Source organism: Sturnira hondurensis, unplaced genomic scaffold (assembly GCF_014824575.4).
Source record: "Sturnira hondurensis isolate 20B ecotype Veracruz unplaced genomic scaffold, ASM1482457v3 Scaffold0006437, whole genome shotgun sequence".
Taxonomy (NCBI): domain Eukaryota; kingdom Metazoa; phylum Chordata; class Mammalia; order Chiroptera; family Phyllostomidae; genus Sturnira; species Sturnira hondurensis.
This window is the reverse complement of record NW_028079068.1, coordinates 867,443-881,625: the sequence shown is the minus strand read 5'-3', so window position 1 is coordinate 881,625 and position 14,183 is coordinate 867,443. Positions and strand designations below refer to the sequence as shown.

The window sequence follows — 14,183 nt, the reverse complement described above, 5'->3', positions numbered from 1 at the left end:
CCAACTTTTGGCTATTGTAAATTGTGCTGCTATGAACATTGGGGTGCATAGGTTCTTTTGGACTGATGTTTCAGGGTTCTTAGGATATACTCCTAACAGTGGAATTGCTGGGTCAAAAGGTACGTTCATTTTTAGTTTTCTTAGAAAATTCCATACTGTTTTCCATAGTGGTTGTACCAGTCTGCAATCCCACCAACAGTGAACTAGAGTCCCCTTTTCCCCACAACCTCTCCAGCACTTGTTGTTTGTTTCTTTGTTTATGATAGCCAATCTGACTGGTGTTAAGTGGTATCTCATTGCGGTTTTAATTTGCATCTCTCTGATAGCTAGTGATATCGAGCATCTTTTCATGTGTCTCTGGATTCTCTGTATGTCCTCCTTGGAGAAATGTCTGTTCAAGTCCTCTGCCCATTTTTTGATTGGGTTGCTTGTCTTCTTTGAGTGGAGCCGAATGAGTTCTTTGTATATTTTGGAGATTAAACCCTTATCTGAGGTATCATTGGCAAATATGTTTTCCCAAGCTGTTGCTTCTCTTTGTATCTTGATACTGTTTTCCTTAGCCATGCAGAAGCTTTTAATTTTGATGAGATCCCATTTGTTTATTCTTTCCTTTATGTTCCTTGCTCTAGGGGACGTATCAGTAAAAATATTGCTGCGTGGAATATCTGAGATTTTCTTGCCAAGGCTCTCCTCTAGGGTTTTAATGGTTTCACGGCTTATATTTAAGTCTTTTATCCACCTTGAATTTATTTTGGTGTATGGTGTAAGTTGGTGCTCAAGTTTCATTTTTTTGCATGTAGCTGTCCAGTTCTCCCAACACCATTTGTTGAAAAGGCTGTCTTTACTCCATTTTATGTTATTGCCCCCTTTGTCGAATATTAATTGACTGTAGAGAGTTGGGTTTATTTCTGGGCTCTCTGTTCTATTCCATTGGTCTATGTGCCTGTTTTTGTGCCAGTACCAGGCTGTTTTGATTACAGTGGCCTTGTAATACAGTTTGATATCAGGTATTGTGATCCCTCCTACTTTGTTCTTCTTTCTCAAAATTGCAGCAGCTATTCGGGGTCTTTTCTGGTTCCATATAAATTTTTGAAGTGTTTGTTCTATGTCTGTGAAATACGCCATTGGTACTTTAATAGGTATTGCATTGAATCTGTAAATTGCTTTGGGTAGTATGGACATTTTGATGATGTTAATTCTTCCAATCCATGAACACGGTATATGTTTCCATTTATTTGTGTCTTCCTTGATTTCTTTCTTCAGTGTTGTGTAGTTTTCTGCATACAGGTCTTTTACCTCCTTGGTTAGGTTTATTCCCAGATATTTTATTTTTCTTTTTGCTATATCGAATGGGATTTTTTTCCTGATTTCTGCTTCTGCTGCTTCATTGTTGGTATACAAAAATGCCTTTGATTTCTGGATATTAACTTTGTATCCCGCTGTTATGCCAAATTCATTTATTAGTTCCAGCAGTTTTTTGGTAGAGGCTATAGGGTTTTCCATGTACACTATCATGTCATCTGCAAACAATGCCAGTTTTGTTTCCTCCTTTCCGATTTGGATGCCTTTTATTTCCTTTTCTTGTCTGATCGCTGCAGCTAGAACTTCTAATACTATATTGAATAGAAGTGGTGAAAGTGGGCAACCTTGTCTTGTACCTGATCTTAGTGGAAAAGCTTTTAGTTTTTGCCCATTGAGTATGATGTTGGCTGTAGGTCTTTCATATATGGCCTTTATTATATTGAGGAATGTTCCCTCTATTCCCACCTTGCTGAGTACCTTTATCATAAATGGGTGTTGTACCTTATCAAAAGCTTTTTCCGCATCTATTGATATGACCATGTGGTTTTTGTCTTTGCTTTTGTTTATTTCGTGTATTACATTTATTGATTTGCGTATATTGAACCATCCTTGCATCCCCGGGATGAATCCCACTTGGTCATGGTGTATGATCTTTTTGATGTATTGTTGGATGCGATTTGCCAATATTTTGTTGAGGATTTTAGCATCTATGTTCATCAGTGATATTGGTCTGTAATTTTCTTTCTTTGTTGTGTCTCTATCTGGCTTTGGGATTAGGGTGATGCTGGCTTCATAGAAAGAGTTGGGGAGTTTTCCCTCCTTTTGGATTTTTTGGAATAGTCTGTGAAGAATAGGGGTTAGCTCTTCCTTAAAAGCTTTGTAGAATTCTCCTGTGAAACCATCTGGCCCAGGGCTTTTGTGTGATGGGAGTTTTTTGATTACTTCTTCAATTTCATTTGCTGTTATTGGCCTGTTCAGGTTTTCTGCTTCTTTTTCATTGAGTTTTGGAAGATTATATTTTTCTAGAAATTTGTCCATTTCACCCAGGTTTTCAAATTTCTTGGCATACAGTTCCGCATAGTAATTTCTTACAATCCTTTCTATTTCTGTGGTATCAGTTGTAATCTCTCCTCTTTCATTTCTGATTGTGTTTATTTGTGTCCTCTCTCTTCTTTTCTTAATGAGCCTACTTAAAGGTTTGTCTATTTTGTTTATCTTTTCAAAAAACCAACTCCTGGATTCATTGATCTTTAGAATTGTGCTTTTAGTCTCTATGTCATTTAATTCTGCTCTGATCTTGGTTATTTCCTTCCTTCTACTTGCTCTGGGCTGTCTTTGTTGTTGTTCCTCGAGTTCTTGCAGGCGTTGGGTTAGGTTGTTTGTTTGAAATGTTTCTATCCTCTTTAGGTGAGCCTGTATCGCTATGAACTTCCCTCTCAGGACTGCCTTCACTGTGTCCCATAAATTTTGGGTTGTGGTGAGTTCATTTTCATTTGTTTCAAGGAGTTTTTTGATTTCCTCCCTAATTTCAATCTTGACCCATTCATTGTTCAATAGCCTACCATTCAGTCTCCATGATTTTGGGTGTTTTGGGTTTTTTCCTGTGGGGTTGGTTTCCAATTTCAGTCCCTTGTGATCAGAGAAGATGCTTGGTATGATTTCTATTTTCCTGAAGTTGTTGAGACTGGTTTTGTGTCCTATCATGTGATCTATCTTTGAAAATGTTCCATGTGCGTTTGAAAAGAAAGTGTATTTAGCTTCTTTGGGATGGATGGCTCTATATATATCAATTAGGTCCATTTCTTCTAGAGTGTCGTTTAATGCTGCAATATCTTTGTTGATATTTTGTTTGGAAGATCTGTCCATTTTTGACAGTGGGGTGTTAAAATCCCCTACTATAATTGTGTTGCTGTCAATATCTTTCTTGAGGTCCTCTAGGATTTTCTTTATATATTTGGGTGCTCCTATATTGGGTGCATATATATTTATGATGTTAATGTCTTCTTGGTGGATTCTTCCCTTGAGTATTATGAAGTGACCTTCTGGGTTTCTCTTTATGGTCCTGTTTTTGAAGTCTGTTTTGTTTGATATGAGAATTGCTACCCAGGCTTTTTTTTCTTGTCCATTTGTTTCCAGCCTTTCATTTTGGTCTGTGATGGTCTTTTGACCTGAGGTGGGTCTCTTGTAGGCAGCATATGTGTGGGTCATGCTTTCTTATCCACTTAGCTATTCTATTGGAGCTTTTTTTAAAAAAATATTTTATTTATTTATTTATCTTTAGAGGGGAAGGAAAGAGGGAGAGAAACATCAATGTATCGTTGCCTTTCGTGCGTCCCCTGCTGGGAGTTGGCCTCCAGGGAACCGGTCTGCAACCCAGGTATGTGCCCTGACTGGGAATCGAATTGCGATCCTCTGGTTCGCAGGCCTGTGCTCAATCCACTGAGCTACACCAGCCAGGGCTGGAGCTTCTCTTTTAATTGGAGCACTTAATCCATTTACGTTTAAGGTTATTATTGAAAGGTACTTATTCATTGCCATTTATGTACCTGTGTTTCTCTCCATCTCTCTCTTTTCCTTTCTTTCCTTAAAGCAGTTCTTTTAATAATTCTTGTAGAGCTGGTTTGGTGGAGGCATATTCTTTTAGACTTCTTTTGTTTTGGAAGCTCATTATTTGGCCTTCTATCTTGATTGAGAGCCTTGCTGGGTAAAGTGGCCTTGGTTGTAGGCCTCTGGTTCTCATTACTTGGAATATTTCCTGCCATTCTCTTCTTGCTTGGAGTGTTTCCATGGAGAAGTCAGTAGCCAACCTTATTGGGCTCCCTTGTATGTTACTTCCTTTTTCTCCCTTGCTGCCTTTAAGACTCTCTTTTTGTCTTGGAGTTTTGCCATTTTAATGATGATGTGTCTTGCGGTGGGCCTCTTTGGGTTCCACCTGATTGGGACTCTCTGTGATTCCTGGATTCGTGTGACTTTTTCTCTCATCAAATCAGGAAAATTTTCCATTATTACTCTTTCAAATAGGTTTTCTATCCCTTGTTCTTCCTCTTCTCCTTCTATTCCTGATATTCAGTTATTTGGATATTTGAATATTCCTGGTATTCCTATTATTCGGATATTATTATGTTTCATATTGTCTAGTATTTCTCTTAATCCCTCCTCATTCTTTCTGAGTCTCTTTTCCTTTACTTTCTCTGTCTGGGAGATTCTTTCTATTCTGTCCTCTAACTCACTGATGTGATCTTCTGCCTCATTGATCCGGCTTTTCATTCCTTCTACTGTGTTCTTCAGTTCAGAAATTGTATTCTTCATTTCCTCTTGTCCTTTGCTGATGGTTTCTATTTCCTTTTTCATGTTGATGTAGTTTGCGGTGAGTTCATTGTTGCTCCTCTGTAGTTTCTGGTAGCTCGTTGTAAGCTCTTTGAATTTCCTGGTAACCAGTGCTTTGAATTAAATCTGTGATAATTAACTTGCCTCTATTTCATCTAACATTCTCTCTGAGACTTCCACCTTTTCTTCCATTTGGGGATTGTTTCTTTGTCTTCCCATTGTTTGTGATACTCTTCTTGTTGGCCTCAGCTTCTTAAATTGATCTGTTCTGGTTCCCTGGGTTTGCGGTGTGAACTTCTGTGGTAGGATACCTGTGAAATTCAGTGGTGCAGTCTCCTGCAGGTATCTTGGTTTTCTCCACTTCCACCTACTCCTTTCTTTGTGTGTGTGTGATCAGTTGGATGGGGAGGCAAAATGGTTTATGATAGCAGAAGAGTATTTTATGTTTACAGTCACAGTCAGTAGAGAAGAAATAGACAATCTTTAGGCTATGTATAGAGTTAACCGTGCTCTTTGACCCAGCTTGCCACTTTTAAGAAAGGATGGACAAAAGATAAGTCTCTTGTTGGGAAGGGGAGGCTTGTGAGTTGGATCTAGAAAGCAGTGTGGTTGTGGGCGGTCAGATTTTGAGGTAAGGTGACAGTAAAGGATAGTAACTAGGTGTAGCATGTGAGAAAATAGAGTTAATCACTACAGTAATAGAATTCAGGAACCTGCACGATAGTCTAAGGTCTGAGAGATGTGTTGTGAAGTATTTACCATTGTATAGAACAGCTGTTATTTACAATAATATTAGAGCAACATTCACATGACAGACTCTATGTGATCTGTCTAAATGGGGGTTATAGAGCTTGGGTAGTATGCCAAAGGAAAGCAAGTGGCGTGAAGTATAGAAAATTAGCAATACACTGTGGAGGAAAGAACAGGGGAAACCTGTCAAATAGTACAATATAACCAGCCAGGACTAAGAAACCTATACAGAAAGAGGAGGGATACAAAGATACTATTAAAATAAAAAAAGAAGTGAGAATAATGAAAAAAATACACGTATGCAGCAACTTGAGGCTTCTCTGCTAGAGCAAAGTGAAATTTGTCTCTGTGTCACTATTGTTGAGATGCCCCCTCTTTAGGTCCCACTATGGTCCTTTCTCAGTTCTCAGTTATTTGTCTCTTGTGGGTAAAAGAAAACTAAGCAACAAACAAACAAGCAGTCCAACACACACACACACACACACACACACACACACGCACACACACACAAGTCAGGAGAAAGGAAGAGCAAGTGAAAAGTTTGGGAAGAAAGGAAGAAGGACTAAAACCAGACAGAAAGAAAGAAGAGGAACAAAGTATTGAAAGATAGAGCAATAATATAATTTAAAAATATAAGATTACTTTGCAAAGAAGTTGCTAAAAAAAAATCTTTCTTTGTTGGTTTTAAACTGTCCCAACCGGTTTTTCTGGTTGCAGCAGGACCTCTCTGTGGGCTGGGATGTAGGCACGCATGCTCAAGCACCCGTGCCAGCCAGGCTACCAGGTTGGGATGTGGGTGCCCGCACCCCCGGCAGGCTGCCTGGGTCCCTCGGGATCTGGCACTGTCCTTGCCAGTCCTGTGGCGGGACCCAAGTGCTCCTGCCCCTCCCCTGGATGGCTGCTGGGCTGGTTGGGCCTTGAGGCAAGTTGCTGTAGCAGAACACCTCAGTTTACTTTCCAATAAAGAATTCTCCCCAAAGCCTGCCTCTCAGCCCAGCCCAATCCCCAAAAGACTGGCAATGACAGTGTCCTTCTCAAATGACCTGGGGTGGTGGGCTGGTGGGCTGGCGGGCTGGTGACCACAGAGTCTGCAGCTGAACACGGCCCTCTGCCCTTGTTACCCTTTACGTAAACTTGAGCAGACAGGTCTCTGACCAGTATTGCCCAGCCTTGCTTAGACGGGAAGGGAGGGAGTCAGCTCTCTCCCACCGACCCTGTAGCAGGACCACGGCTCCCACAGAGTCTGTTGTAGACCTGCCAGGTGTTGGGCTTCCGGAGTTCCCTCCGCAGCAGGCGCCCCGATGCTGGTACCAGACCGAGGCCTCTGTTTTCCCGGCCTTGGCGGTGGCACCGAGGCCATTAGGTCGTCTGCCGCCTCTTATTGTCTGCACTCACAGATGGGTGCATCTGTTTTTGTCCTCACTCACGACCAAGACTCCTCGCTGACCTGCAGCTGTCTGGTCCCTCCATCACACTCTCTGGTCTCTTATTTTCATAAATGCTGGGGAATTGTTGGTTGATTATGCTGCTCCTCAGTAGATCCACCTGGATTTTCTACCAGGTGTATGGGAGCTGGATTCCCTCCATGCTACTGTGTCACCATCTTGTCCTCATCTCCAGTGTTTTGGGTTTCTTGGGTATATTCCCAGAAGTGGGATCACTGGGTCGAAAGGCAGATCCACTTTTAATTTTTTGAGGTATCTCCATACTGCTTTCCACAGTGACTGCACCAGTCTGCATTCCCATCAACAGTGCAAAAGGGTTCCCTTTTCTCCACATCCTCACCAGCACTTGGTATTTGTTGATTATTGATGATGGCCATTCTGACAAGTGTGAGGTAATGTCTCATTGTGGTTTTGCATTTCTCTGATGTTAGTGATGTTGAGCATCTTTTCATAAGTCTATTGGCCATCTATGTGTCCTCTTTGGAGAAGTATCTATTCAGGTTCTTTGCTCATATTTTAATTTGGTTGTTTGGTTTTTTGATGTTGAGTTTTGTGAGTTCTTTATAAATTTTGGATATTAACCCCTTAACAGATGTATCAGCAGTTATGTTCCCCCATTCCAGGTGTTGTCTTTTTGTTTTGTTGATGGTTTCCTTTCTCCGCAAACTATTAGTAGATACTTTTTAGGTGAGCTTTATAACTATTGTCCAAGTTCCAATAAAACCTTTTGACATTTTGATTGGAACTGTGTTAAACCTGTAAATGATTATGTAAAGCATGGACATTTTTAGAATATTGAGGTGTTTTGTTCAGGAACATGGTAATTTTCTCAATCTTTTTAGGTTATTTATATCTTGATAAAATTTTCATTTCTTCATATAAAGCCTTCACTTTCTTTGTAACTGTTATTCTTAAGTATATTATAGGATTTTTGTTATTGTAAATGGGATAGTTTTCCAGAATATTTTCCAGTAATTAATGGTTGTTATATTGGAATATATTGATTCCTGTACATTGTTAAATATGAGGCCATCTTATTGAATTCTCTTATTACTATTCATAGTGTTTAGTTTATTCTTTTGAGTTTTTAAGTCATATTATTCACATATAATAATAGTTTTGCACTCTCATTTCCAACTATTGTAGCTCTTATTTCCGTTGCCTGCCCTATGTTTGAGCCAAATACTAGATAGTGATGGCAGAGCGTATTCGTCTTAATCCCAATTTTATGGTAATACCTCTGGAGTTCCACTGTGTGTCAGTCCATCCCAGCCTGTTTGCTCTCGGATTTGTTCCATGATTTTCCTTGCTCTGTTCTGCAGGGGGTTGACCTTTGCATTCTGAGACCAAGGCTCCCATGTCAGCTGGTGTCTGTCTGGTTTCAGCCGATGGGAAGTTCTGGCAAGAGGTTGCTGAGCAGACGAAAGGGAGAAGCAGGGTATTCCTCCCTTATTTCCAGCCACAGGTAGCAAGTCCTTCAGCAGATGCCTCCATTTCACAGCTCCCACTCTGGCCAGACAACTATCTCCACGGTTCCTGTTTTTGCTGGGCGAATCTTATACCTGGCTTCAGGTTTACCCTTTTCTCTTTTTATTCCTCTAGCCTGTGTGCCCTTAGTCCCCAGCATAAGGGTCCCTGCTTGGACCCCATTTTTGAGTCTTGTATCTCTCTCTCTCTCACAAATGCACACACACACAGCAGCTGAATTAAAGAACTCATAGTTGTCTATAATGTTTAGGGATCCTGCATCAGCATTGGCACAGCATAGTCTGTCATTTGCTCTTTTGGTTAACACAGTACAACCTCAGGGAAGTGCTTCTCTCCACCTCTTGTCCTGTGTCCTCGAAACACAAGACAACGGCATCTGAATGCCTTCAGGTGTTGCTGACTTTGGGGACAGGTGCCGCTTTGGAGTGCTGAGAGGATCTGAGGAGGGGAGCACTTGATACAAGAAAAGATGGCGTGATTAACTTGTCACATCCTTCCTCCCAGGTAGCACGCATGCAGTAGATTTTTCAGTGAGGGAGTATTTTTTCCCAGACCTGATGAGCATCCATTTTCTTGCTTCCTTTTGTGTTCCAATTCATGGCTTTGGAGTTACACATGAATTAGGGCGGTATTTCGAACAGTTGTACCCAGCAACTGAGGAATGTGTTTTATTTTTTTTAATTTTTAAAGGGTTTCATTTATTTAATTTTAGAGAGGGGAAGGGAGAGTGAAAGGGAGGGAGAGAAACATCAATGTGTGGTTGCCTCTCATAGGCCTCCCTACTGGGGACCTGGCCTGCAACCCAGGCATGTGCCCTGACTGGAAATCGAACCAGCAGCCTTTTGGTTCCCAGGCCCACGCTCAATCCACTGAGTTGTGCCAGCCAGGGCTGAGGAATGTTTTGTAATATTATGTTCTTGCAATTCAAACTGATCTTAAATTATATGTGTATGTCTTGACCTAACCTGAATTTTGGACTAAAATCCAGGAGCATTCTTTATAACATGTATGGAATGTTTGAATTTGTTACTAGTGATGTGGGCTCCACTGAGTCAATAATCAGGAAGTTCTTTGGAGAAATTAAAAGATTATAATATGTCTTGAATTTATCCATAGATGAAACACATTAAATTTGACCTTATAGCCATCACTTAAGACACATGAAGGACATGTTGACTAAATGCTGTTAAAGCCACTATAATTAATTTAGAAAGGTTATAAGATATTTTAGAGTAGTCAAATGAAACAATAAAAGATCTTTAAAGACAGAAAAATGTGGTCTTTTGTAGAAAATGAAGTTAATTTTGGATTTGTTTTATTTACAATGATTTTGACATGAAGAAGTATAGACAACAGCAGATCTAAGTTTGGTAATCTCACAATTAAAAGGATTAAAATATTTAAAAAATATTTTATTTATGTATTTTTAGAGAGAGGGGAAGGGAGGGAGAAAGAAAGTGAGAGAAACATCAATGTGTGTTTGGTTGCCTCTTACGTGCCCCCTACTGGGGATGTGGCCTACAACCCAGGCATATGCCCTGACTGGGAGTTGAACCAGCAACCCTTTGACTTGCAGGCCGTCACTGAGGATTCAGCGATTCATTGAATCCACAATAGTCAGGGCAAGATATTTTTAAATTTCAAAGAAAATGCTTTTCTAAATAGAAATAAACTGCATGTGAAACTAAAAGTGATATTCCAATTAAATATAAGAAAAGTAGAACAGGAAAATGCAAATGTTTTTGTGACTTTAAAGGAGAAGATTCATATGCAAATAATCCCAAAGTAATGTCTGTAGTAGCTATTTTCCAATCATAGATTAAGATATGGTCTTGACTGTAGAGAGATATGAAGAAATTCAATATAGTACAATTTTTGGTTTTATTCATTCTAGCATTTGAATATTTGAAAGAGGTTTTTAGCTCAGGCCAGGTAGCTCAGTTGGTTAGAGTGTTGTCCTGATATGTTAAGGTTACAGGTCCCATCCCCATTGAGGGCATACACAAGAAACAGTCAATGGGAGACTTCCGGTCAAGGTGGCAGCACAGGTAAACATGGCTCACCTGCTCGCACAACCGCGTCAAAATTGCAGCTAAACTATAGAACTGTCGTTCAGAACTGTCAGAAATTGAGCTGAATGGAATCCTACAACTACGGAATTAAAGAAGAAACCACATCGAGACTGGTAGGACAGGCAGAGATGTGGAATGAGCTGGTCCCATTGTCCATGTGTGGTAGATAAAATTCAGGAGGGATATCCTAGGAACAAGGGGTTCAAGCCCCACACTAGACCCCCCAACCCAGGATTCCAAAGCCAGAAAGATAAGCCTCAATAACTTCTGGCTGTGAAAAGCAGGGATTGAAGTCATAGAAGACAGACACTAGAATCCTAGGCAGTTCTTCTTAAAAGGCCTGCACACAGACTTACTCAGACTCTCTCCCTCTGGGCTCCAGTACTTGGGCAGCAGATTGAAAGGCATCAGAGACTTATGGGAAATTGTCTGGCACCAGGACAAGAGCTGGGGGGCATCTTTCTTCCAAACAGAAGTACTGGCAGAAGTCATTGTTCCTTTGCTGAGGCCTCCCCCACCAAAGCTGGCAGGTGGGCACCATATATGAGATTCCATCAACCTGGCCTACACTGTTTGCCCCACCCTGGTGATTCTCTGAGGCCCTGCCCCACACAACTTTCAGGCCCACCCAAGCTGTTTGTAGTGGCTTTTCCATGTGAATGGCTTGTGTTGGTCCATGCTTCAGATTTTCCTAAGTTCTCTCTAATAAGAAGCGCCTGGCTTCAGTAAGCCCTGTACCTCTTGCTAAGTTGCCCCAGGCCCAGCAGGATCAGCAGCTGGCCTTGGTTCAGAGCTTGGCCTCTTCTGGGCACAAGTAGCCTAGCACAAATAGCAGCCATCTGAAGATTGCTTTGTAGCTAATGCTGTGTGACCCTCCAACAGAACACAGGCAGTGGCTGACTTTAGATGTGCCGACAGCAAGGCTCAACTACAAGAGGAGGGTATACACAGCCCACATAGTGGGTGCACCTTGAGTAGCCAGCTGGGGTAATAGGGAAGGCTGTGCCATTAGACCCTACAGGACACCTACTACATCAGGCAACCCTACCAAGCCTGGAAGATGTAGTAGCTCTACCTAATATGTAAAAATAAACACAGGGAGGGTGCGAAAATGAGGAGACAAAGGAACATGGCCCAAATGAAAGAACAGAACAAAACTCCAAAAAAAGAACTAAACACAATGGAGAAAAGCAATCTGTCAGGCGTAGAGTTCAAAACACTGGTTGTAAGGATACTCAAGGAACTTAGTGAGGACCTGGACAGCATAAAAAAGATCCAGTCAGAAATGAGGGATACATGAATTGAAATAAAGAACAATTTAAAGGGAATCAACAGTAGAGTGGATGAAGTCAAGAGTCAAATCAGTGATTTGGAACTTAAGGAAGCAAAAAACAACCAGTCATAAAAAAACACCAAAACCCCCAAAACCCCTGCCCATAGAGGTGTTGCAGGTGTGGCTGCTGTGTCACATTTGTGTCATTGAGTAGCAGAGAGGCCTGTCTATGCCCAGCATTCTGGCATGAGCGCTTGGGTGATTGATGGTCTGAAATTTGCTGATTAAACAACAACCACCACCAATCAGAACAACAAGAAGAAAAAAGAATCCAAAAAATGAGGATAGTGTAAGGAGCCTGTGCGACAACTTTGAGTGTACCAACATTCGTATCATAGGGGTGTAAGAAGGTGAAGAGAAAGGCAAGAAATTGAAAATCTATTTGACAATATAATGAAAGAAAACTTCCCTAATTGGTGAAGGAAGTAGGCACGCAAGTCTGGAAAGCACAGAGAGTCCCAAACAAGATAGATCCAAAGAAGCCCACTCTAAGACACATCATAATTAAATTGCCAAGGTTAAATACAAAGAAAGAATCTTGTAAGCAGCAGAGAAAAGCAGTTAGTTACCTACAAGGGAACCCTTATAAGACTGTTAACTGATTTATCAAAAGAAACTTAGCAGGCCAGAAGGGATTGGCAAGAAATATTCAAAGTCATGAAAAGCAAGGGCCTACAACCAAGATTACTTTACCCAGCAAAGCTGTCATTTAGAATTGAAGGGCAGATAAAGAGCTTCCCAGACAAGAAAAAGCTAAGGGAGTTAATCATCACCAAATCAGTATTATGAAATGTTAAAGGGTCTTCAAGAAGAAGATCAAAACTATGAACAATAAAATGGCAATAAGGACATATCTATCAACAATTGAATCTAAAAACCAAAATTAACAAACAAGTAGAACAGGAACAGAATCATAGATACAGAGAACATTTGGGTGGTTGCCAGATGGGAAAGGGTTAGGGGATGGGTGAAAAAGGTGAAGGTATTAAAAAGTACAAATTTGTAGTTACAGAATAGCCATGGGAATGCAAAGCACAGCAAAGGGAATAGAGCAGCCCAAGAGCATACATGCATGGCCCATGGACATGGACAATGGTGTGAGGATTGTCTGAAGGAGTGGGGGGGCTAGGTGGAGGGGGGCAAAGAGGGAAAACTTGGGACAGCTGAAATAGCATAAACAATAAAATATAATTAAAAATAAATAAACATGCCCTGGCTGGTGTAGGTCAGTGGATTAAGCGTGGACCTGTGAAGCAAAGGGTCACTGGTTCGATTCCCAGTCGGGGCACATGCCTGGGTTGCAGGCCAGGTCCCCAGTAGGGTATGCATGAGAGGCAACCACACATTGATGTTTCACTCCCACTCTTTCTCCTTCCCTTCCCCTCTCTCTAAAAATAAATAAATAAAATATTTGAAAAAAATAAACAAATAAAAGGAAAAAACAACCAATGAATGCATAAATAAATGGAACAACAAATAGATATCTCTCTCTCTCAAATCAATAAATAAAAATAATTTTTAGTAGATAATATATAGATCTTGTGTATATCATAATACTATTTTAAGAGACAGTAAAAATCATGATATATGTGATAGTGGTTTATATGATAAAGAAATATATTTTTTGTATTAATAATGACTTGTCATGTCATCATTACAGAGCTTAAATGTAACATGTAAAATTCCAAATGTAAGTATTGCTTTAATAATTTTATTGACACTTCCAATGGAAGTGGTTCTGCCTCAGTATACTTCCTCCAAATTGAAATTAATAAGAAAAACTATCTAGAAACTACGGTGAATTAAAAACAGTTGTCAAAAACATTTGGCACTCCCATCAATAGAGTGTAAAGTTATGTGAAAATCTTGATCATAACAGTAGAATGATTCCTCTGAAATAAAAGTCAGGAAAAATAAGTCATATGAGATATGTATTGCAAGTTATGAATTAGGAATGTCTTACTCATCTGCACATCGCCACGTTACTGTTGCCCATGAGCAACAATAATGACTTTGCGGCTCTTTGTTATTTTGACTTTCACTGGTACAAAAACAGAACTTTACACATATTTGAAAATTTTGTCATGAAGGTATTTGTAAGGTAGAAGGATAGAATGTTTTTATTTAACAGTTTTTCACTTGACTTTTACCTTTTAAACATTTAGATACATGATGTGTGGGCCTCCCCTTGTACTCTTTTTTTTTCAAAGATTTTATTTATTTATCTTTAGAGAGGAAGGGAAGGAGAGAAGGAAAGAAATATCAGTGTATGGTTGCCTCTCATGAGTTCCCTGCTGGGAACTGGCCTGCAACCCAGGCATGTGCCCTGACTGGGAATCGAACCGCGATCCTGTGGTTTGCAGGCCCGTGCTCAATCCACTGAGCTACACCAGCCAGGGCTGTACTCTTCTTCTAGACTCTGTGTTAGGGGTAGTGGCGGCTTTCTGCAATGAACATCTTGTCACT

The 14,183-nt window shown here is 40.4% G+C and overlaps 1 non-coding gene across 1 annotated transcript; it reads left to right on the top strand.

Annotated features, from left to right (window-relative positions):
- Positions 1–11,813: 11,813 nt before the first annotated feature.
- LOC118989264 (small nucleolar RNA SNORA17) lies at positions 11,814–11,935 on the top strand. Its single transcript, XR_005066980.1, has one exon. It is a non-coding gene; the product is annotated as a small nucleolar RNA SNORA17 (small nucleolar RNA).
- The last annotated feature ends 2,248 nt before the right edge of the window (positions 11,936–14,183 follow it).